Source organism: Anomaloglossus baeobatrachus, chromosome 6 (genome assembly GCF_048569485.1).
Source record: "Anomaloglossus baeobatrachus isolate aAnoBae1 chromosome 6, aAnoBae1.hap1, whole genome shotgun sequence".
Lineage (NCBI taxonomy): Eukaryota > Metazoa > Chordata > Amphibia > Anura > Aromobatidae > Anomaloglossus > Anomaloglossus baeobatrachus.
The window spans coordinates 64,331,499-64,356,598 of NC_134358.1; positions in this window are offsets into that span (position 1 = coordinate 64,331,499).

Genomic DNA, 25,100 nt, shown 5'->3' on the forward strand with positions numbered 1-25,100 from the left:
CGGCGATTAAAAATGGTGGTAGAAGGGCAAGAGGGATAGGAGCAAGTGGTCTGTACTTACCGAGACTCCGGTGCGGCTGTATGCTCCCACAGCCTCTAATTCACTTCCGGGGCCGCTCATTACCTTCATTGCATATGCACTGTTTTCCCCACCCAGTGGTGTCTGTGATTGGTTGCAGTCAGACGTGCACATACCCTGAGTGGCAGCATGTGTAACTGCTTCCAAACACAGGCGCTAAGTACGTCTATCATGGTATAAAATCTTATCTTGGCTGTGTATCAAAATAAGAAGAACCGCATGTTGTCTTAATAATAAAATTATTTAAATAAACAAATTTTAAAAAACAGTGTGTGGTCCACTCCAATTTTGATAACCAGCCATGATGAAGCCCGACAGCTGCGGGCTGGTATTATCAGGGTGGGGAAACAAATGCTTATAAGGACCCCCAGCAGCCTGCAGCTGCATAGAATTGTCGCATCCATCCATTTATCCGGCTCTTCCCGATTGCTCTGGTGCAGTGGCACCAGAGCAATCTGGAATAATAATAATATTATTATAAGGGGTAATAAGGGCTGCCAATAAGCCTTAGATTAGTAGTAGGAGGCGTCTATGAGACTACCCCATTATTAAGCTGTAAGTGAAAGTAAAACACAAACACCGAAAAATCCTTTATTTTAAGTAAAATACATACCCCACTCTCTTTCACCACTGTTCCATGATAGCGTGCTGTGACTTCAGATGGAGCAGTGCTAGAATTGTTGTGGAACCTCATCAGACCTTCAGGGGTGTTTTGGGGGGTTAATAAAGTGGTTAAAGAGGGTGTTTTTTTGTATTTTATTTCAAATAAAGGGTGTTTGTGTTTATTTACTTTCACTTACAGATTAGTAATGGGGGGTCTCATGGACACCTTCCATTACTAATCTAGGCTTAGTGGCAACTGTGAGGTGCCACCAGGGCAATCGGGAAGTGCCGGATAAAGTGCTGGGATTGTCACTGCAGGCTGCTATTTTTAGGCTGGGGGGCCCAATAAGCAATGAAATTGCGCAAAAATCTTGAGTCTTTTGGTGTTTTCACACCAGTTTCTTCCAGCTCCGACCAAGTTAGGGGAGCAAGGGTAAGATGGAGGAACGCTAGAATACCCATCAAATTCATGACCAGAAGATGCTGTCTAGAGTAAGATTTCTGATAAAGCATGTAAGTCTAATTTATTTAGTGGTGGGCACCTCTTGCCTCTTACACCACCCTGCCCCTTCATTAAGACTGGCATGAACAGCGCCAGTCTTAACGAGACGCAGCCTCAGCGATTGGTACTGCACCTTTATGAAGGGATTTTCCCCACGAGCGAAGTTAATTTTAAAGTTGATTTTAATCAATAGATCTTGGAATAATAATAATGATAATAATTTTTACAATTGGATGTGTTCCTGTGCGGAGATGATCTTATATAATTATCTCAGCACAGGAACATTTTTTTTTTTAAACACATCCAATTGCGGAAATTATTATCATTCAAAGATCTATAGTTTAAAATCAACTTTGTTCATGAGTAAATCCCTTTAAATTCTCATACGAGTGATTTGTATACACATTACGGCACCCCTCCAATCTATCCTAAACTCTGCAGCCCGCTTAATCCACCTCTCCCCTCGCTACTCCCCAGCCTCGCCACTCTGCCAATCCCTTCACTGGCTTCCCATCGCCCAACGACTCCAGTTCAAAACATTAACCATGACATACAAAGCCATCCACAACCTGTCTTCTCCCTACATCTGTGACCTAGTCTCCTGGTACCTACCTGCACGCAACCTCAGATCCTCACAAGATCTCCTTCTCTACTCCTCTCTTATCTCCTCTTCCCACAATCGTGTACAAGATTTCTCCCGTGCATCCCCCATACTCTGGAACGCTCTACCTCAGCACATCAGACTCTCCACTACCGTGGAAAGCTTCAAGAGGAACCTCAAGACCCACCTCTTCCAACAAGCCTACAACCTACAATAGCCCTCAGTCCAGTAGACCACTGCGCAACCAGCTCTGTCCTCACCTATTGTACCATCACCCATTCCCTGTAGACTGTGAGCCCTCTTGGGCAGGGTCCTCTCTCCTCCTATACCAGTCTGTCTTGTACTGTTAATGATTGTTGTACGTATACCTTCTCTTGTCGCGGGCGGGGAGGAGGGTGTCAGCACACTACGCTCACCCCCTTCTGCTCGGGTCCGGCGGCTGCTGCTCTGTGGTGGCTCGAGCGGTGGGCCGGATCCCGGGGGTTTCTCGAGCGACACTCCTCGCCCGTGAGTGAAAGGGGGGTTGTTGGGTGTGGGGATGATTATTGTCCGTGACGCCACCCACGGTTGTGGTGATTTCACCACCGCTGCTCTATACGGGGCTCCCGGGGATGGTGATGCGGAGCAGCCAGGTGTTATGTTGCCCCTCCGTGGGTAGGGGTTGGTGATCCCGGGGCCCGGTGATGGAGATGGAGGTGCAGGGCCTGGTGGGCGCAGGGACACAGGGGCAGCGCTGTGCCTTGCGGCACTGTGGTACTCACTCAGCCTGAGACGTGACACAGTTTTTACGGTAAACCAAACGGCTGGATAGACGGTCCCACGGACGGCTGCACTTGCTCTCCCAGTAGGTGACGGTGATGTCCCTTTTCCTTGCACCTTGGTGTACTTGTGGTTGCGATGGGTCCCCACCGGTAACCCGCTCCCCGGCTTCAAGCTGGACCGGGGGAGCTCTACTCTTTGCCCGCAGGCGCTGGCCCTGGGGAAACTGGTGCCTTGGCGGTGGCGGTGTCTCCCCTGTAATGGTTGAGCTGTTGCCTTCAATCGGGACTTTGTTGTTGGGGGATCTGCGTCCCCGTCACTGACGGATTCGGCAAATTTGGCGACTCCTAGCCTTGCCGGGGTCCGAGAGGCCCCTGCCCTGGTGCTGACTGTCCTTCGGAACACTGCTCCAGACCGCCGGGCACACAGCCAACGGGGTCCTTCCAGGAACTTCCAAACGGTCCCCCTCCAGACAGTCACCGCCGTTGCTGACCTTGCTGATCTGGCCCTACACAAAGCTGGACCCTTCAGGCTTTCCTTCCTTCTTGTCACCTCACTTGCTTTCCTCCTTTCCACTTTTCTTCCTTCACTTTCACTTAACTCTTTACTTTAGCCCTGTCTGGGCTACTCCTCCACTCCTTCCACTTCCTCCTCCTGACTCTATCTGCCTGGTTTTCCCGCCTCCAGAGCTGTGTCCTCCTTGGTGGGTGGAGCCAACCGCCTGGCCCACCCCCTGGTGTGAATCATCAGCCTCTGGAGGAAGGCAACAAGGATTTCTGGTTAGCTGTGGTGTGCCTAACTGGGATGTAGGGTGTGGTGGTGTGTGACCTGTGTCCCCTGGCTTGCCCAGGGCGACACATTCCCCCTTAGCAAAATGCAGACCGTCCGCGGGCTGCCGTCCAACACCGGTTTTATTTTTCTGAAAAGGATAACATGGTAACGGTAACACATATATACATTTTTAATAATAACTCTTCCCAAGACGGGAGGCACATTTCTTTTAACGTTGCAAACGGTTTACCGTTACGGTTTCCGCTCTCTCCCACCCAAGCAACCTGGCCCTGATGCTGCCCCTAAAACCCAGGCAGCACCCCTTGACCCACAGTCCAGCACACGGTACCCGAGCGGGATCTGTCCTTGCCCTCCAGAGGGTAGCCACCGGTTCCTTTGGTGGCTGGGCCCTAGCCTGCTCTGCTGAAGGCCCTCCCTCCAACCTGCCTCTCCGGAGGCGGCATTGCGGAAACGGTAACGGTAAACAACATATTTACAAGCCACTAACGTTTGTGGTTGCCCTGCAAGTTCACGGGCTTGTCCATGGATAGTTCCCATGCAAAACAACTTTAACGGTCCCCACGGGGACAACGGTGCCGGCTCCAGCCGGTTGCAAATCACGGAGCAAATCAGGTAAAACTTCGGTAATCATCATTTTTCATCATTTTCAACTTTTTCAAACTTTTCAAACAAACAAACACTCCTTTACATTTGCGGACCCCTTTTACTTATAGAACGGTCTCCCGGTACCTAAGTGGGGGTCTACCTAGGTTGGAACGGGTGGACCTTCGGGGCCCGGTGTCAGTGTTGCTAGACAGCGGGGTAGAGGGAACAATCGGTTCCTCCTCCCTGCTATAGTGTGGAGCAGGCGGAGGTGTAGGGGGGCTGGGTACAGGTTCATCCCTGGGCACTGGCACTGGTTCTGGCTCACGGTTAACCGCTTCCACTACTTCTTCATCCACGGGTTGTGGGAACAGTATCACTGGAAGAATCACCGCGCCGTTCTGTGTAGGCCAGTTTGCTGGGAAGTCACCCATTACAGTGTGGATTACCTCTGCTGCCTTCTCCACTGGTGGAGGAACCAGTACTTCAGCCTCTGCCTTCAAAGCTGGGGGGCATTTTTTTAGATGGTCCCGAGAAACTGTGGCTAGGGTGCCCCCTTGGTCACGACTGATCTGGTAGGTCTTCCCATCTCCCCATTCTGTGGGTTGTATGACGTAAATGTTAAGGGGGGCTGTCTGATAATAACCGAAAGGAGTATCAGACAGTCAGGGTCCACCGTGCAAAGACTTTGCTGCAGACTATGGCAGAGTGCAATACCTCTGTTAACGCACAGAAGGATATAATAAGTAAGTAAAGCAATTCCTCCCTTACTTGGAGGGTGTGTGGAATGATCTCTGTTAACAATCACAGAGACAAAGGCAATGTGTGCGAAATGGCACCTACCTAGGTCCGCTCTTCTAGTGGTGCAAAAGAGACGAACAGCAGCGTAAGCCACACAAAGCTCCTACCTGCGTTCGCTCCACTAGTGTGTGAGGACACGAACCACTAGATATGGCACCTGCCTAGGTCCGCTCTTCTAGTGGTGCAAAAGAGACGAACAGCAGCGTAAGCCGCACAAAGCTCCTACCTCTGTTCGCTCCCCTAGTGTGCGAGGATACGAACAACTGCCAGACGCAGTATAAGGAACGTTACCCTAGCGGCAACGTCCACCTACGAGTAGAATCACAAGGCCCAGCCAGACCATGTGCCTCAGGCACCTGCCTATGTCCGCTCCCCTAAGAGGTAAGGATACGGACAGCAGCCGAAGCTGTAAGGTATAAGAACGCTACCCTGCCGGTAGCGCTCACCTAGCATAGACAGAGGAATGCCTAGAGGAACGCGCACAGAGCGTCTACTCATATGCATGAACCAAGAGGACTGAGCACCATGCGGCGTGTGTCAGGGTCTTATATAGACTCTGTGCCTCATCCAAGATGGAGGACACCAGAGCCAATCCGCTTCCAGAACGACAGGAGTGACGTCATGCTGGCCTATTACCGAGCAAGACGTCACAAGCACATGACCAGCGACCAATCGGCATAGAAGGTGTCAGAGACATGTGACCTCGTGTCAGCGATGATGTCACCCACACATGTGCAATGGCTCCAAGATTGGACTTAGTCTCCGGCGCTCGCACATGTGCAGTAGCAAGAAATCTGGACTTAGTCTCCAGCGCTCGCACATGTGCAGTAGCAAGAAATCTGGACTTAGTCTCCAGCGCTCGCACATGTGCAGTAGCAAGAAATCTGGACTTAGTCTCCAGCGCTCGCACATGTGCAGTAGCAAGAAATCTGGACATAGTCTCCAGTGCTCGCAGCAACCGTAACAGTAAGGGACTTGCTCCCACTGATCATCCAGCTTGTGGGCTTTTCTCTTCCGTTTCAGCACCACATCTCCTGGCTGGAAAGGACCTGCGGGCGCCTTCTGATTGAACCGGTGCTCTTGCTGCTCTCGACTTCGACTGAGGTTTTTCTCCACATACTCCTGGATTTGCCGGTACTGTGCCCTCCTCCGACTTTCCCACTCCGCCGTTGAAGGGAGTGCTTCCGGGGCTTCCAACCCCATCTCCAGATCCACCGGCAGGCGGCCAGGCCGAGCCCTCATCAGATACGCTGGGGTGCACTTCGTCGAGCTAGACGGGATGTTATTGTACATGTCGACCAAGTCAGGTAGCTTTTCCGGCCACATGTTCCGTTCTTCTAGCGGTAGCGTCTTGAGGAGCCCCAGGACCAAGTGGTTCATTTTCTCGCACATGCCGTTGGTTTGGGCGTGGTACGGAGTGGTCCGGATCTTCTTGCAGCCGTACAACTGGCAGAATTCGTGAAACACCTCTGCTTCAAAAGCCGGGCCCTGGTCAGTCAGCACCTTCTCGGGGTACCCATGGGGTCGGCAAAAATAAGCCTGGAACGCTCGAGCAGCGGTTCGACCAGTTAGGTCCTTAACGGGGACTACCACCATAAATCTTGAGTAGTGGTCTACCATGGTCAATGCATAGGTGTACCCACTCCGGCTAGGGGTGAGCTTGACATGGTCCAGGGCGACCAGCTCCAGCGGCTGATGGGTGACTATGGGATGTAACGGTGCCCTCTGGCTAGTCTCGTCCTTTCTCCTCAGTGTACAAGGACCGCACTCTCGGCACCAGGCTTCCACCGATTCACGCATCCCACTCCAATAGAACCGCTCCCTCAACAGCATCTCCAGCTTCTTCCACCCGAAGTGGCCAGCACCATCATGGTATGCCCGCAGGACAGTAGCGACCTCAGCTTGAGGAACGATCAACTGGCATATTTTCTCATGGGTCTTCGGGTTGATCAGTTCACGGTACAGCCTCCCTTGGTGTAGGTAAAGCCGTTTTCGTTCTTTCCACAAGCGTTGGGCTTCGGCTGGAGCGGCAGGGTCTATTCCCATAGCACCTTGTTCCACCAGAGTCTTGACAAGGCGGACAGCCGGCGCTTGGTCCTGGGCGTCCTGCCACTCTTGACTGGGCCGCGGGTCCAGATCCACCCTCTCCTGGCATACTTGTACCCTCTCAGTAGGCGGCTGGTGAAACGCAGGCAACTCGATCTCCTCGAGGTCGTCATCCTCGCACCCGTCTTCTGACAAATGGGGCATCCGGGAGAGTGCATCGGCATTTATGTTGACACGACCAGCTCGGTACTTTATGGTGAAATCATAGTTGGCTAGCCGGGCTACCCACCGCTGCTCCAGCGCGCCCAACTTGGCCGTGTTCAGGTGAGTCAGCGGATTGTTGTCCGTAAACGCGGTGAAGGTTGCTGCCGCCAAGTAGTGGCGGAACCGCTCCGTGATAGCCCATACCAACGCCAATAGCTCGAGCTTGAAGGAGCTATAGTTCTTGGGGTTCCTTTCGGTCGGCCGGAGTTTTCGGCTAGCGTAGGCAATCACCTTCTCCTTCCCATCCTGGACCTGGGATATGACCGCTCCTAGCCCCACGTTACTGGCGTCCGTGTGGAGGATGAACGGGCGCCCATAGTCAGGGTACGCCAGGACCTCTTCTCCGGTCAAGGCCGCCTTCAACTGGCAAAAGGACTCCTCATGCTTGTCCTCCCACGACAGTGGGGCTCCAATGGGTCTGCCACCTTTGGTCTGTCCCACGAGGAGATCTTGCATGGGGGCAGCCATCTTCGTGTACCCCTTTATAAAGCGCCGATAGTACCCCACCAGACCCAGGAACTGCCTTACTTCCCTCACTGTAGTTGGTCTCGGCCAGCTCTGGATGGCAGTAATCTTCTCAGGGTCGGGGGCGACACCATCCGCACTCACCACATGCCCTAGGTACTGCACTCTGGGTTTCAGCAGGTGGCATTTTGAGGGCTTCAACTTCATCCCGTACTTGGCAAGGGACGCGAACACCTCGGCCAGGTGCTCCAGATGGGCTTCATACGTCTGGGAATAAACAATCACATCATCCAAATACAGCAGGACGGTCTCAAAGTTTAAATGTCCCAGACAGCACTCCATCAACCGTTGGAAGATCCCGGGGGCATTGCACAGCCCAAACGGCATGCTATTGAATTCGCAGAGCCCCATCGGGGTGGTGAAGGCGGTCTTCTCCCGGTCCTCTGGGGCCACGGCCACTTGCCAGTATCCGCTGGTGAGGTCAAGGGTCGAGAAGTAGTTTGCAGTTCTCAGGGCAGCCAAAGACTCTTCAATACGAGGTAATGGATAGGCATCTTTATTGGTTATCTGGTTGATCTTCCGGTAGTCCACACACATCCGCATGGTACCATCCTTCTTCTTGACTAGTACCAACGGAGCGGCCCAGGGACTACAACTGTCCCGAATAACCCCTGCCTCCTTCATATTCCTCAACATATCTTTGGCACACTGGTAATGTGCAGGGGGAATAGGTCTATACCTCTCTTTGATAGGGGGATGTTCACCCGTGGGAATGTGGTGTTGGACTCCCTTGATCTGCCCAAAGTCTAGGGGGTGCTTACTGAAAACCTGTTCGTACTCCTGCACCACCCTGTGTACCCCTGCCCTGTGATGTGTAGGGGTATCATCAGTGCCTACATGTAGCTGTTGGTGCCACTCCTTTGTGTCCCCCTGGGGTGGGGAAGTGCTGGTGGTAGGTGGGAGTGTGGATGGACTGGCTTCATGGATAGTGTGAGGGTCCAGGGTGAGCAGTTTGGCAATGGTGGCATACCGGGGGAGCCTGACTTCTTCCTCCCCACAGTTCAACACTCTCACAGGCACTCTCCCTTTCTTCACATCCACCACCCCTCGGGCGGCCACTACAGTGGGCCAGTGCTCGGAAGGCATGGGCTCCATCATCGCAGGGTAGTCACGCCCCTGAGGCCCTACTGCTGCCCTACACCAGATCATCATCTCACTCCTAGGGGGCACAGTCAATGGAGTAACATCCATCACTCTCACTCCACCAATCTCCCCTCCTGTTGAGCTTACATGCTGGCGGTACATCAGGGCGCGGATCTCACGCTGCACAGCCCTCTGCCGGCTCCCCGCCGCTGTGGCGGCTAGCTGTTGCAATAGGGTCAACACATCAGCCATGCAGTGTTCCATCACATTGGTTCCCAGCACTATTTTCGGGTTATGATCACTGGGTTCATTCATGATCACAATCATACCCTGGTGTTGCAGTTCAGCTTGCCCCACTGTCATAGCCACTTGTTTATACCCCACCTGGGTCAATGGAAGTCCATTAGCGGCAATCAAAGTTATACTATTGTCTGGAGGCGCCAGCTCGTCTGTGGCCCAATACCGCTGATACAACGTGTACGGTATGGTAGTTACCTGTGATCCAGTGTCCAAGAGAGCCATCACCGGTATGCCGTCCACAGCCACGGGGATGATAGGGCGGGCCCCGATATATCGGTCTCGCCAGTCCGGGGGGCCACGATGTTCTACTCCTGAGGATTGGCCCGGGGCCCCAGGGGTTGCTCGTTTAACGGGCACTGTCGGTAGTAATGGCCCGGCTTACGGCACTTGTAGCAGATTGGAGGTCTGCTCCGCGGGTTGTTAGCACTTCCCCGCTGCATCCAGGGAACATCTTCGGGACTGTCAGCAAGCTGTATCTGCGCTGGAGGCTGAGATCTGGTCAGAGGTTGCAGTGCAGCAAGGATTTTGGCAAGGTCTCCGTCCATGCGACGGACCTGGGCTGCCAGCTCCTCTACTGTGCTGCTCGGGGCTGCAGGTATTAAAGAGGTTGGTTTGGCTGAGGCCGCCACAACGGGAGCTGTCTCGACGGGCCACGGGACGGGTTCCAGAACTTCAGCAGCTGGGGGCTGTAGTGCCTTGATAGCCCGCTCCTTTAACACAGCAAAGTCCACATCAGGGTGTTCCAGGGCCCACAGCCAGAGTTGTTTACGATCCTCAGGGGACCTCATCCCCTGCGCAAATTGCTCCACTAACATCTTGTTGCTATCCGCCTCATTAATAGAGTTCACCCGCTTCAGCGTGCGGAGGGCGGTCTGCAGACGTAGAGCATAGTCCCGAATGCTATCCCCAACTCGTTGCCGGCACTGGTAAAACTGCATCCTCAGCTCAGCTTCAGTCCGGGTCTCGAAGGCAGCCTGTAGCTTCTCAAAGATGGTGGCTACAGAGAGCCGGTCCCCCTCGGCCCAGATCTCCGCTTCCTGCTCCGCCGCACCGGTTAACTGGCCTAGCACTATCGCTGCACGTTGCTTATCAGTCAGGGGGTACAGCTCTAGCAACGGGTTAAGCTTTTTCCGGAAGGCCTGTAGAGCATCCGGTTTTTCGTCATACTGCGGGAGCCAGGCAGCTCCGGGCGCATAGGGCAAGGAAAACGGCATGACCTGAGCAAGCGTGGGGGCCGCGGCACCTCCCGCCGGTACGGCCGGGACCTGGGCAGTCCCATTCCCATCCGCGGGTGCCGCTGCGGCTGCGACCACTGCTCCTCCAGCGGCTCCGTCGGGCGCAGACATCTTGTTTCCGTCCCCCTTAGCTCTTTCCGGCCCCTCCTCTCTCGGGGCGGAGTTTTGGCCTTCGCGCCTCTACTGCTCGAGAAGACGCTCGAGCGGGAACTTTTCGCGCCAAGGATGGCGGCTTCTGAAATTTTTCTGCCGGATGCCTCCGGCGGTAACAAGGCGCACCTCTACCAGACGGCAGAGCGGTAAGATTCTGTTCGTGATGCCAAGTTGTCGCGGGCGGGGAGGAGGGTGTCAGCACACTACGCTCACCCCCTTCTGCTCGGGGCCGGCGGCTGCTGCTCTGTGGTGGCTCGAGCAGTGGGCCGGATCCCGGGGGTTTCTCGAGCGACACTCCTCGCCCGTGAGTGAAAGGGGGGTTGTTGGGTGTGGGGATGATTATTGTCCGTGACGCCACCCACGGTTGTGGTGATTTCACCACCGCTGCTCTATACGGGGCTCCCGGGGATGGTGATGCGGAGCAGCCAGGTGTTATGTTGCCCCTCCGTGGGTAGGGGTTGGTGATCCCGGGGCCCGGTGATGGAGATGGAGGTGCAGGGCCTGGTGGGCGCAGGGACACGGGGGCAGCGCTGTGCCTTGCGGCACTGTGGTACTCACTCAGCCTGAGACGTGACACAGTTTTTACGGTAAACCAAACGGCTGGATAGACGGTCCCACGGACGGCTGCACTTGCTCTCCCAGTAGGTGACGGTGATGTCCCTTTTCCTTGCACCTTGGTGTACTTGTGGTTGCGATGGGTCCCCACCGGTAACCCGCTCCCCGGCTTCAAGCTGGACCGGGGGAGCTCTACTCTTTGCCCGCAGGCGCTGGCCCTGGGGAAACTGGTGCCTTGGCGGTGGCGGTGTCTCCCCTGTAATGGTTGAGCTGTTGCCTTCAATCGGGACTTTGTTGTTGGGGGATCTGCGTCCCCGTCACTGACGGATTCGGCAAATTTGGCGACTCCTAGCCTTGCCGGGGTCCGAGAGGCCCCTGCCCTGGTGCTGACTGTCCTTCGGAACACTGCTCCAGACCGCCGGGCACACAGCCAACGGGGTCCTTCCAGGAACTTCCAAACGGTCCCCCTCCAGACAGTCACCGCCGTTGCTGACCTTGCTGATCTGGCCCTACACAAAGCTGGACCCTTCAGGCTTTCCTTCCTTCTTGTCACCTCACTTGCTTTCCTCCTTTCCACTTTTCTTCCTTCACTTTCACTTAACTCTTTACTTTAGCCCTGTCTGGGCTACTCCTCCACTCCTTCCACTTCCTCCTCCTGACTCTATCTGCCTGGTTTTCCCGCCTCCAGAGCTGTGTCCTCCTTGGTGGGTGGAGCCAACCGCCTGGCCCACCCCCTGGTGTGAATCATCAGCCTCTGGAGGAAGGCAACAAGGATTTCTGGTTAGCTGTGGTGTGCCTAACTGGGATGTAGGGTGTGGTGGTGTGTGACCTGTGTCCCCTGGCTTGCCCAGGGCGACACATTCCCCCTTAGCAAAATGCAGACCGTCCGCGGGCTGCCGTCCAACACCGGTTTTATTTTTCTGAAAAGGATAACATGGTAACGGTAACACATATATACATTTTTAATAATAACTCTTCCCAAGACGGGAGGCACATTTCTTTTAACGTTGCAAACGGTTTACCGTTACGGTTTCCGCTCTCTCCCACCCAAGCAACCTGGCCCTGATGCTGCCCCTAAAACCCAGGCAGCACCCCTTGACCCACAGTCCAGCACACGGTACCCGAGCGGGATCTGTCCTTGCCCTCCAGAGGGTAGCCACCGGTTCCTTTGGTGGCTGGGCCCTAGCCTGCTCTGCTGAAGGCCCTCCCTCCAACCTGCCTCTCCGGAGGCGGCATTGCGGAAACGGTAACGGTAAACAACATATTTACAAGCCACTAACGTTTGTGGTTGCCCTGCAAGTTCACGGGCTTGTCCATGGATAGTTCCCATGCAAAACAACTTTAACGGTCCCCACGGGGACAACGGTGCCGGCTCCAGCCGGTTGCAAATCACGGAGCAAATCAGGTAAAACTTCGGTAATCATCATTTTTCATCATTTTCAACTTTTTCAAACTTTTCAAACAAACAAACACTCCTTTACATTTGCGGACCCCTTTTACTTATAGAACGGTCTCCCGGTACCTAAGTGGGGGTCTACCTAGGTTGGAACGGGTGGACCTTCGGGGCCCGGTGTCAGTGTTGCTAGACAGCGGGGTAGAGGGAACAATCGGTTCCTCCTCCCTGCTATAGTGTGGAGCAGGCGGAGGTGTAGGGGGGCTAGGTACAGGTTCATCCCTGGGCACTGGCACTGGTTCTGGCTCACGGTTAACCGCTTCCACTACTTCTTCATCCACGGGTTGTGGGAACAGTATCACTGGAAGAATCACCGCGCCGTTCTGTGTAGGCCAGTTTGCTGGGAAGTCACCCATTACAGTGTGGATTACCTCTGCTGCCTTCTCCACTGGTGGAGGAACCAGTACTTCAGCCTCTGCCTTCAAAGCTGGGGGGCATTTTTTTAGATGGTCCCGAGAAACTGTGGCTAGGGTGCCCCCTTGGTCACGACTGATCTGGTAGGTCTTCCCATCTCCCCATTCTGTGGGTTGTATGACGTAAGGGACTTGCTCCCACTGATCATCCAGCTTGTGGGCTTTTCTCTTCCGTTTCAGCACCACATCTCCTGGCTGGAAAGGACCTGCGGGCGCCTTCTGATTGAACCGGTGCTCTTGCTGCTCTCGACTTCGACTGAGGTTTTTCTCCACATACTCCTGGATTTGCCGGTACTGTGCCCTCCTCCGACTTTCCCACTCCGCCGTTGAAGGGAGTGCTTCCGGGGCTTCCAACCCCATCTCCAGATCCACCGGCAGGCGGCCAGGCCGAGCCCTCATCAGATACGCTGGGGTGCACTTCGTCGAGCTAGACGGGATGTTATTGTACATGTCGACCAAGTCAGGTAGCTTTTCCGGCCACATGTTCCGTTCTTCTAGCGGTAGCGTCTTGAGGAGCCCCAGGACCAAGTGGTTCATTTTCTCGCACATGCCGTTGGTTTGGGCGTGGTACGGAGTGGTCCGGATCTTCTTGCAGCCGTACAACTGGCAGAATTCGTGAAACACCTCTGCTTCAAAAGCCGGGCCCTGGTCAGTCAGCACCTTCTCGGGGTACCCATGGGGTCGGCAAAAATAAGCCTGGAACGCTCGAGCAGCGGTTCGACCAGTTAGGTCCTTAACGGGGACTACCACCATAAATCTTGAGTAGTGGTCTACCATGGTCAATGCATAGGTGTACCCACTCCGGCTAGGGGTGAGCTTGACATGGTCCAGGGCGACCAGCTCCAGCGGCTGATGGGTGACTATGGGATGTAACGGTGCCCTCTGGCTAGTCTCGTCCTTTCTCCTCAGTGTACAAGGACCGCACTCTCGGCACCAGGCTTCCACCGATTCACGCATCCCACTCCAATAGAACCGCTCCCTCAACAGCATCTCCAGCTTCTTCCACCCGAAGTGGCCAGCACCATCATGGTATGCCCGCAGGACAGTAGCGACCTCAGCTTGAGGAACGATCAACTGGCATATTTTCTCATGGGTCTTCGGGTTGATCAGTTCACGGTACAGCCTCCCTTGGTGTAGGTAAAGCCGTTTTCGTTCTTTCCACAAGCGTTGGGCTTCGGCTGGAGCGGCAGGGTCTATTCCCATAGCACCTTGTTCCACCAGAGTCTTGACAAGGCGGACAGCCGGCGCTTGGTCCTGGGCGTCCTGCCACTCTTGACTGGGCCGCGGGTCCAGATCCACCCTCTCCTGGCATACTTGTACCCTCTCAGTAGGCGGCTGGTGAAACGCAGGCAACTCGATCTCCTCGAGGTCGTCATCCTCGCACCCGTCTTCTGACAAATGGGGCATCCGGGAGAGTGCATCGGCATTTATGTTGACACGACCAGCTCGGTACTTTATGGTGAAATCATAGTTGGCTAGCCGGGCTACCCACCGCTGCTCCAGCGCGCCCAACTTGGCCGTGTTCAGGTGAGTCAGCGGATTGTTGTCCGTAAACGCGGTGAAGGTTGCTGCCGCCAAGTAGTGGCGGAACCGCTCCGTGATAGCCCATACCAACGCCAATAGCTCGAGCTTGAAGGAGCTATAGTTCTCGGGGTTCCTTTCGGTCGGCCGGAGTTTTCGGCTAGCGTAGGCAATCACCTTCTCCTTCCCATCCTGGACCTGGGATATGACCGCTCCTAGCCCCACGTTACTGGCGTCCGTGTGGAGGATGAACGGGCGCCCATAGTCAGGGTACGCCAGGACCTCTTCTCCGGTCAAGGCCGCCTTCAACTGGCAAAAGGACTCCTCATGCTTGTCCTCCCACGACAGTGGGGCTCCAATGGGTCTGCCACCTTTGGTCTGTCCCACGAGGAGATCTTGCATGGGGGCAGCCATCTTCGTGTACCCCTTTATAAAGCGCCGATAGTACCCCACCAGACCCAGGAACTGCCTTACTTCCCTCACTGTAGTTGGTCTCGGCCAGCTCTGGATGGCAGTAATCTTCTCAGGGTCGGGGGCGACACCATCCGCACTCACCACATGCCCTAGGTACTGCACTCTGGGTTTCAGCAGGTGGCATTTTGAGGGCTTCAACTTCATCCCGTACTTGGCAAGGGACGCGAACACCTCGGCCAGGTGCTCCAGATGGGCTTCATACGTCTGGGAATAAACAATCACATCATCCAAATACAGCAGGACGGTCTCAAAGTTTAAATGTCCCAGACAGCACTCCATCAACCGTTGGAAGATCCCGGGGGCATTGCACAGCCCAAACGGCATGCTATTGAATTCGCAGAGCCCCATCGGGGTGGTGAAGGCGGTCTTCTCCCGGTCCTCTGGGGCCACGGCCACTTGCCAGTATCCGCTGGTGAGGTCAAGGGTCGAGAAGTAGTTTGCAGTTCTCAGGGCAGCCAAAGACTCTTCAATACGAGGTAATGGATAGGCATCTTTATTGGTTATCTGGTTGATCTTCCGGTAGTCCACACACATCCGCATGGTACCATCCTTCTTCTTGACTAGTACCAACGGAGCGGCCCAGGGACTACAACTGTCCCGAATAACCCCTGCCTCCTTCATATTCCTCAACATATCTTTGGCACACTGGTAATGTGCAGGGGGAATAGGTCTATACCTCTCTTTGATAGGGGGATGTTCACCCGTGGGAATGTGGTGTTGGACTCCCTTGATCTGCCCAAAGTCTAGGGGGTGCTTACTGAAAACCTGTTCGTACTCCTGCACCACCCTGTGTACCCCTGCCCTGTGATGTGTAGGGGTATCATCAGTGCCTACATGTAGCTGTTGGTGCCACTCCTTTGTGTCCCCCTGGGGTGGGGAAGTGCTGGTGGTAGGTGGGAGTGTGGATGGACTGGCTTCATGGATAGTGTGAGGGTCCAGGGTGAGCAGTTTGGCAATGGTGGCATACCGGGGGAGCCTGACTTCTTCCTCCCCACAGTTCAACACTCTCACAGGCACTCTCCCTTTCTTCACATCCACCACCCCTCGGGCGGCCACTACAGTGGGCCAGTGCTCGGAAGGCATGGGCTCCATCATCGCAGGGTAGTCACGCCCCTGAGGCCCTACTGCTGCCCTACACCAGATCATCATCTCACTCCTAGGGGGCACAGTCAATGGAGTAACATCCATCACTCTCACTCCACCAATCTCCCCTCCTGTTGAGCTTACATGCTGGCGGTACATCAGGGCGCGGATCTCACGCTGCACAGCCCTCTGCCGGCTCCCTGCCGCTGTGGCGGCTAGCTGTTGCAATAGGGTCAACACATCAGCCATGCAGTGTTCCATCACATTGGTTCCCAGCACTATTTTCGGGTTATGATCACTGGGTTCATTCATGATCACAATCATACCCTGGTGTTGCAGTTCAGCTTGCCCCACTGTCATAGCCACTTGTTTATACCCCACCTGGGTCAATGGAAGTCCATTAGCGGCAATCAAAGTTATACTATTGTCTGGAGGCGCCAGCTCGTCTGTGGCCCAATACCGCTGATACAACGTGTACGGTATGGTAGTTACCTGTGATCCAGTGTCCAAGAGAGCCATCACCGGTATGCCGTCCACAGCCACGGGGATGATAGGGCGGGCCCCGATATATCGGTCTCGCCAGTCCGGGGGGCCACGATGTTCTACTCCTGAGGATTGGCCCGGGGCCCCAGGGGTTGCTCGTTTAACGGGCACTGTCGGTAGTAATGGCCCGGCTTACGGCACTTGTAGCAGATTGGAGGTCTGCTCCGCGGGTTGTTAGCACTTCCCCGCTGCATCCAGGGAACATCTTCGGGACTGTCAGCAAGCTGTATCTGCGCTGGAGGCTGAGATCTGGTCAGAGGTTGCAGTGCAGCAAGGATTTTGGCAAGGTCTCCGTCCATGCGACGGACCTGGGCTGCCAGCTCCTCTACTGTGCTGCTCGGGGCTGCAGGTATTAAAGAGGTTGGTTTGGCTGAGGCCGCCACAACGGGAGCTGTCTCGACGGGCCACGGGACGGGTTCCAGAACTTCAGCAGCTGGGGGCTGTAGTGCCTTGATAGCCCGCTCCTTTAACACAGCAAAGTCCACATCAGGGTGTTCCAGGGCCCACAGCCAGAGTTGTTTACGATCCTCAGGGGACCTCATCCCCTGCGCAAATTGCTCCACTAACATCTTGTTGCTATCCGCCTCATTAATAGAGTTCACCCGCTTCAGCGTGCGGAGGGCGGTCTGCAGACGTAGAGCATAGTCCCGAATGCTATCCCCAACTCGTTGCCGGCACTGGTAAAACTGCATCCTCAGCTCAGCTTCAGTCCGGGTCTCGAAGGCAGCCTGTAGCTTCTCAAAGATGGTGGCTACAGAGAGCCGGTCCCCCTCGGCCCAGATCTCCGCTTCCTGCTCCGCCGCACCGGTTAACTGGCCTAGCACTATCGCTGCACGTTGCTTATCAGTCAGGGGGTACAGCTCTAGCAACGGGTTAAGCTTTTTCCGGAAGGCCTGTAGAGCATCCGGTTTTTCGTCATACTGCGGGAGCCAGGCAGCTCCGGGCGCATAGGGCAAGGAAAACGGCATGACCTGAGCAAGCGTGGGGGCCGCGGCACCTCCCGCCGGTACGGCCGGGACCTGGGCAGTCCCATTCCCATCCGCGGGTGCCGCTGCGGCTGCGACCACTGCTCCTCCAGCGGCTCCGTCGGGCGCAGACATCTTGTTTCCGTCCCCCTTAGCTCTTTCCGGCCCCTCCTCTCTCGGGGCGGAGTTTTGGCCTTCGCGCCTCTACTGCTCGAGAAGACGCTCGAGCGGGAACTTTTCGCGCCAAGGATGGCGGCTTCTGAAATTTTTCTGCCGGATGCCTCCGGCGGTAACAAGGCGCACCTCTACCAGACGGCAGAGCGGTAAGATTCTGTTCGTGATGCCAAGTTGTCGCGGGTGGGGAGGAGGGTGTCAGCACACTACGCTCACCCCCTTCTGCTCGGGGCCGGCGGCTGCTGCTCTGTGGTGGCTCGAGCAGTGGGCCGGATCCCAGGGGTTTCTCGAGCGACACTCCTCGCCCGTGAGTGAAAGGGGGGTTGTTGGGTGTGGGGATGATTATTGTCCGTGACGCCACCCACGGTTGTGGTGATTTCACCACCGCTGCTCTATACGGGGCTCCCGGGGATGGTGATGCGGAGCAGCCAGGTGTTATGTTGCCCCTCCGTGGGTAGGGGTTGGTGATCCCGGGGCCCGGTGATGGAGATGGAGGTGCAGGGCCTGGTGGGCGCAGGGACACGGGGGCAGCGCTGTGCCTTGCGGCACTGTGGTACTCACTCAGCCTGAGACGTGACACAGTTTTTACGGTAAACCAAACGGCTGGATAGACGGTCCCACGGACGGCTGCACTTGCTCTCCCAGTAGGTGACGGTGATGTCCCTTTTCCTTGCACCTTGGTGTACTTGTGGTTGCGATGGGTCCCCACCGGTAACCCGCTCCCCGGCTTCAAGCTGGACCGGGGGAGCTCTACTCTTTGCCCGCAGGCGCTGGCCCTGGGGAAACTGGTGCCTTGGCGGTGGCGGTGTCTCCCCTGTAATGGTTGAGCTGTTGCCTTCAATCGGGACTTTGTTGTTGGGGGATCTGCGTCCCCGTCACTGACGGATTCGGCAAATTTGGCGACTCCTAGCCTTGCCGGGGTCCGAGAGGCCCCTGCCCTGGTGCTGACTGTCCTTCGGAACACTGCTCCAGACCGCCGGGCACACAGCCAACGGGGTCCTTCCAGGAACTTCCAAACGGTCCCCCTCCAGACAGTCACCGCCGTTGCTGACCTTGCTGATCTGGCCCTACACAAAGCTGGACCCTTCAGGCTTTCCTTCCTTCTTGTCACCTCACTTGCTTTCCTCCTTTCCACTTTTCTTCCTTCACTTTCACTTAACTCTTTACTTTAGCCCTGTCTGGGCTACTCCTCCACTCCTTCCACTTCCTCCTCCTGACTCTATCTGCCTGGTTTTCCCGCCTCCAGAGCTGTGTCCTCCTTGGTGGGTGGAGCCAACCGCCTGGCCCACCCCCTGGTGTGAATCATCAGCCTCTGGAGGAAGGCAACAAGGATTTCTGGTTAGCTGTGGTGTGCCTAACTGGGATGTAGGGTGTGGTGGTGTGTGACCTGTGTCCCCTGGCTTGCCCAGGGCGACACATTCCCCCTTAGCAAAATGCAGACCGTCCGCGGGCTGCCGTCCAACACCGGTTTTATTTTTCTGAAAAGGATAACATGGTAACGGTAACACATATATACATTTTTAATAATAACTCTTCCCAAGACGGGAGGCACATTTCTTTTAACGTTGCAAACGGTTTACCGTTACGGTTTCCGCTCTCTCCCACCCAAGCAACCTGGCCCTGATGCTGCCCCTAAAACCCAGGCAGCACCCCTTGACCCACAGTCCAGCACACGGTACCCGAGCGGGATCTGTCCTTGCCCTCCAGAGGGTAGCCACCGGTTCCTTTGGTGGCTGGGCCCTAGCCTGCTCTGCTGAAGGCCCTCCCTCCAACCTGCCTCTCCGGAGGCGGCATTGCGGAAACGGTAACGGTAAACAACATATTTACAAGCCACTAACGTTTGTGGTTGCCCTGCAAGTTCACGGGCTTGTCCATGGATAGTTCCCATGCAAAACAACTTTAACGGTCCCCACGGGGACAACGGTGCCGGCTCCAGCCGGTTGCAAATCACGGAGCAAATCAGGTAAAACTTCGGTAATCATCATTTTTCATCATTTTCAACTTTTTCAAACTTTTCAAACAAACAAACACTCCTTTACATTTGCGGACCCCTTTTACTTATAGAACGGTCTCCCGGTACCTAAGTGGGGGTCTACCTAGGTTGGAACGGGTGGACCTTCGGGGCCCGGTGTCAGTGTTGCTAGACAGCGGGGTAGAGGGAACAATCGGTTCCTCCTCCCTGCTATAGTGTGGAGCAGGCGGAGGTGTAGGGGGGCTAGGTACAGGTTCATCCCTGGGCACTGGCACTGGTTCTGGCTCACGGTTAACCGCTTCCACTACTTCTTCATCCACGGGTTGTGGGAACAGTATCACTGGAAGAATCACCGCGCCGTTCTGTGTAGGCCAGTTTGCTGGGAAGTCACCCATTACAGTGTGGATTACCTCTGCTGCCTTCTCCACTGGTGGAGGAACCAGTACTTCAGCCTCTGCCTTCAAAGCTGGGGGGCATTTTTTTAGATGGTCCCGAGAAACTGTGGCTAGGGTGCCCCCTTGGTCACGACTGATCTGGTAGGTCTTCCCATCTCCCCATTCTGTGGGTTGTATGACGTAAGGGACTTGCTCCCACTGATCATCCAGCTTGTGGGCTTTTCTCTTCCGTTTCAGCACCACATCTCCTGGCTGGAAAGGACCTGCGGGCGCCTTCTGATTGAACCGGTGCTCTTGCTGCTCTCGACTTCGACTGAGGTTTTTCTCCACATACTCCTGGATTTGCCGGTACTGTGCCCTCCTCCGACTTTCCCACTCCGCCGTTGAAGGGAGTGCTTCCGGGGCTTCCAACCCCATCTCCAGATCCACCGGCAGGCGGCCAGGCCGAGCCCTCATCAGATACGCTGGGGTGCACTTCGTCGAGCTAGACGGGATGTTATTGTACATGTCGACCAAGTCAGGTAGCTTTTCCGGCCACATGTTCCGTTCTTCTAGCGGTAGCGTCTTGAGGAGCCCCAGGACCAAGTGGTTCATTTTCTCGCACATGCCGTTGGTTTGGGCGTGGTACGGAGTGGTCCGGATCTTCTTGCAGCCGTACAACTGGCAGAATTCGTGAAACACCTCTGCTTCAAAAGCCGGGCCCTGGTCAGTCAGCACCTTCTCGGGGTACCCATGGGGTCGGCAAAAATAAGCCTGGAACGCTCGAGCAGCGGTTCGACCAGTTAGGTCCTTAACGGGGACTACCACCATAAATCTTGAGTAGTGGTCTACCATGGTCAATGCATAGGTGTACCCACTCCGGCTAGGGGTGAGCTTGACATGGTCCAGGGCGACCAGCTCCAGCGGCTGATGGGTGACTATGGGATGTAACGGTGCCCTCTGGCTAGTCTCGTCCTTTCTCCTCAGTGTACAAGGACCGCACTCTCGGCACCAGGCTTCCACCGATTCACGCATCCCACTCCAATAGAACCGCTCCCTCAACAGCATCTCCAGCTTCTTCCACCCGAAGTGGCCAGCACCATCATGGTATGCCCGCAGGACAGTAGCGACCTCAGCTTGAGGAACGATCAACTGGCATATTTTCTCATGGGTCTTCGGGTTGATCAGTTCACGGTACAGCCTCCCTTGGTGTAGGTAAAGCCGTTTTCGTTCTTTCCACAAGCGTTGGGCTTCGGCTGGAGCGGCAGGGTCTATTCCCATAGCACCTTGTTCCACCAGAGTCTTGACAAGGCGGACAGCCGGCGCTTGGTCCTGGGCGTCCTGCCACTCTTGACTGGGCCGCGGGTCCAGATCCACCCTCTCCTGGCATACTTGTACCCTCTCAGTAGGCGGCTGGTGAAACGCAGGCAACTCGATCTCCTCGAGGTCGTCATCCTCGCACCCGTCTTCTGACAAATGGGGCATCCGGGAGAGTGCATCGGCATTTATGTTGACACGACCAGCTCGGTACTTTATGGTGAAATCATAGTTGGCTAGCCGGGCTACCCACCGCTGCTCCAGCGCGCCCAACTTGGCCGTGTTCAGGTGAGTCAGCGGATTGTTGTCCGTAAACGCGGTGAAGGTTGCTGCCGCCAAGTAGTGGCGGAACCGCTCCGTGATAGCCCATACCAACGCCAATAGCTCGAGCTTGAAGGAGCTATAGTTCTCGGGGTTCCTTTCGGTCGGCCGGAGTTTTCGGCTAGCGTAGGCAATCACCTTCTCCTTCCCATCCTGGACCTGGGATATGACCGCTCCTAGCCCCACGTTACTGGCGTCCGTGTGGAGGATGAACGGGCGCCCATAGTCAGGGTACGCCAGGACCTCTTCTCCGGTCAAGGCCGCCTTCAACTGGCAAAAGGACTCCTCATGCTTGTCCTCCCACGACAGTGGGGCTCCAATAGGTCTGCCACCTTTGGTCTGTCCCACGAGGAGATCTTGCATGGGGGCAGCCATCTTCGTGTACCCCTTTATAAAGCGCCGATAGTACCCCACCAGACCCAGGAACTGCCTTACTTCCCTCACTGTAGTTGGTCTCGGCCAGCTCTGGATGGCAGTAATCTTCTCAGGGTCGGGGGCGACACCATCCGCACTCACCACATGCCCTAGGTACTGCACTCTGGGTTTCAGCAGGTGGCATTTTGAGGGCTTCAACTTCATCCCGTACTTGGCAAGGGACGCGAACACCTCGGCCAGGTGCTCCAGATGGGCTTCATACGTCTGGGAATAAACAATCACATCATCCAAATACAGCAGGACGGTCTCAAAGTTTAAATGTCCCAGACAGCACTCCATCAACCGTTGGAAGATCCCGGGGGCATTGCACAGCCCAAACGGCATGCTATTGAATTCGCAGAGCCCCATCGGGGTGGTGAAGGCGGTCTTCTCCCGGTCCTCTGGGGCCACGGCCACTTGCCAGTATCCGCTGGTGAGGTCAAGGGTCGAGAAGTAGTTTGCAGTTCTCAGGGCAGCCAAAGACTCTTCAATACGAGGTAATGGATAGGCATCTTTATTGGTTATCTGGTTGATCTTCCGGTAGTCCACACACATCCGCATGGTACCATCCTTCTTCTTGACTAGTACCAACGGAGCGGCCCAGGGACTACAACTGTCCCGAATAACCCCTGCCTCCTTCATATTCCCCAACATATCTTTGGCACACTGGTAATGTGCAGGGGGAATAGGTCTATACCTCTCTTTGATAGGGGGATGTTCACCCGTGGGAATGTGGTGTTGGACTCCCTTGATCTGCCCAAAGTCTAGGGGGTGCTTACTGAAAACCTGTTCGTACTCCTGCACCACCCTGTGTACCCCTGCCCTGTGATGTGTAGGGGTATCATCAGTGTCTACATGTAGCTGTTGGTGCCACTCCTTTGTGTCCCCCTGGGGTGGGGAAGTGCTGGTGGTAGGTGGGAGTGTGGATGGACTGGCTTCATGGATAGTGTGAGGGTCCAGGGTGAGCAGTTTGGCAATGGTGGCATACGGGGGGAGCCTGACTTCTTCCTCCCCACAGTTCAACACTCTCACAGGCACTCTCCCTTTCTTCACATCCACCACCCCTCGGGCGGCCACTACAGTGGGCCAGTGCTCGGAAGGCATGGGCTCCATCATCGCAGGGTAGTCACGCCCCTGAGGCCCTACTGCTGCCCTACACCAGATCATCATCTCACTCCTAGGGGGCACAGTCAATGGAGTAACATCCATCACTCTCACTCCACCAATCTCCCCTCCTGTTGAGCTTACATGCTGGCGGTACATCAGGGCGCGGATCTCACGCTGCACAGCCCTCTGCCGGCTCCCCGCCGCTGTGGCGGCTAGCTGTTGCAATAGGGTCAACACATCAGCCATGCAGTGTTCCATCACATTGGTTCCCAGCACTATTTTCGGGTTATGATCACTGGGTTCATTCATGATCACAATCATACCCTGGTGTTGCAGTTCAGCTTGCCCCACTGTCATAGCCACTTGTTTATACCCCACCTGGGTCAATGGAAGTCCATTAGCGGCAATCAAAGTTATACTATTGTCTGGAGGCGCCAGCTCGTCTGTGGCCCAATACCGCTGATACAACGTGTACGGTATGGTAGTTACCTGTGATCCAGTGTCCAAGAGAGCCATCACCGGTATGCCGTCCACAGCCACGGGGATGATAGGGCGGGCCCCGATATATCGGTCTCGCCAGTCCGGGGGGCCACGATGTTCTACTCCTGAGGATTGGCCCGGGGCCCCAGGGGTTGCTCGTTTAACGGGCACTGTCGGTAGTAATGGCCCGGCTTACGGCACTTGTAGCAGATTGGAGGTCTGCTCCGCGGGTTGTTAGCACTTCCCCGCTGCATCCAGGGAACATCTTCGGGACTGTCAGCAAGCTGTATCTGCGCTGGAGGCTGAGATCTGGTCAGAGGTTGCAGTGCAGCAAGGATTTTGGCAAGGTCTCCGTCCATGCGACGGACCTGGGCTGCCAGCTCCTCTACTGTGCTGCTCGGGGCTGCAGGTATTAAAGAGGTTGGTTTGGCTGAGGCCGCCACAACGGGAGCTGTCTCGACGGGCCACGGGACGGGTTCCAGAACTTCAGCAGCTGGGGGCTGTAGTGCCTTGATAGCCCGCTCCTTTAACACAGCAAAGTCCACATCAGGGTGTTCCAGGGCCCACAGCCAGAGTTGTTTACGATCCTCAGGGGACCTCATCCCCTGCGCAAATTGCTCCACTAACATCTTGTTGCTATCCGCCTCATTAATAGAGTTCACCCGCTTCAGCGTGCGGAGGGCGGTCTGCAGACGTAGAGCATAGTCCCGAATGCTATCCCCAACTCGTTGCCGGCACTGGTAAAACTGCATCCTCAGCTCAGCTTCAGTCCGGGTCTCGAAGGCAGCCTGTAGCTTCTCAAAGATGGTGGCTACAGAGAGCCGGTCCCCCTCGGCCCAGATCTCCGCTTCCTGCTCCGCCGCACCGGTTAACTGGCCTAGCACTATCGCTGCACGTTGCTTATCAGTCAGGGGGTACAGCTCTAGCAACGGGTTAAGCTTTTTCCGGAAGGCCTGTAGAGCATCCGGTTTTTCATCATACTGCGGGAGCCAGGCAGCTCCGGGCGCATAGGGCAAGGAAAACGGCATGACCTGAGCAAGCGTGGGGGCCGCGGCACCTCCCGCCGGTACGGCCGGGACCTGGGCAGTCCCATTCCCATCCGCGGGTGCCGCTGCGGCTGCGACCACTGCTCCTCCAGCGGCTCCGTCGGGCGCAGACATCTTGTTTCCGTCCCCCTTAGCTCTTTCCGGCCCCTCCTCTCTCGGGGCGGAGTTTTGGCCTTCGCGCCTCTACTGCTCGAGAAGACGCTCGAGCGGGAACTTTTCGCGCCAAGGATGGCGGCTTCTGAAATTTTTCTGCCGGATGCCTCCGGCGGTAACAAGGCGCACCTCTACCAGACGGCAGAGCGGTAAGATTCTGTTCGTGATGCCAAGTTGTCGCGGGCGGGGAGGAGGGTGTCAGCACACTACGCTCACCCCCTTCTGCTCGGGGCCGGCGGCTGCTGCTCTGTGGTGGCTCGAGCAGTGGGCCGGATCCCGGGGGTTTCTCGAGCGACACTCCTCGCCCGTGAGTGAAAGGGGGGTTGTTGGGTGTGGGGATGATTATTGTCCGTGACGCCACCCACGGTTGTGGTGATTTCACCACCGCTGCTCTATACGGGGCTCCCGGGG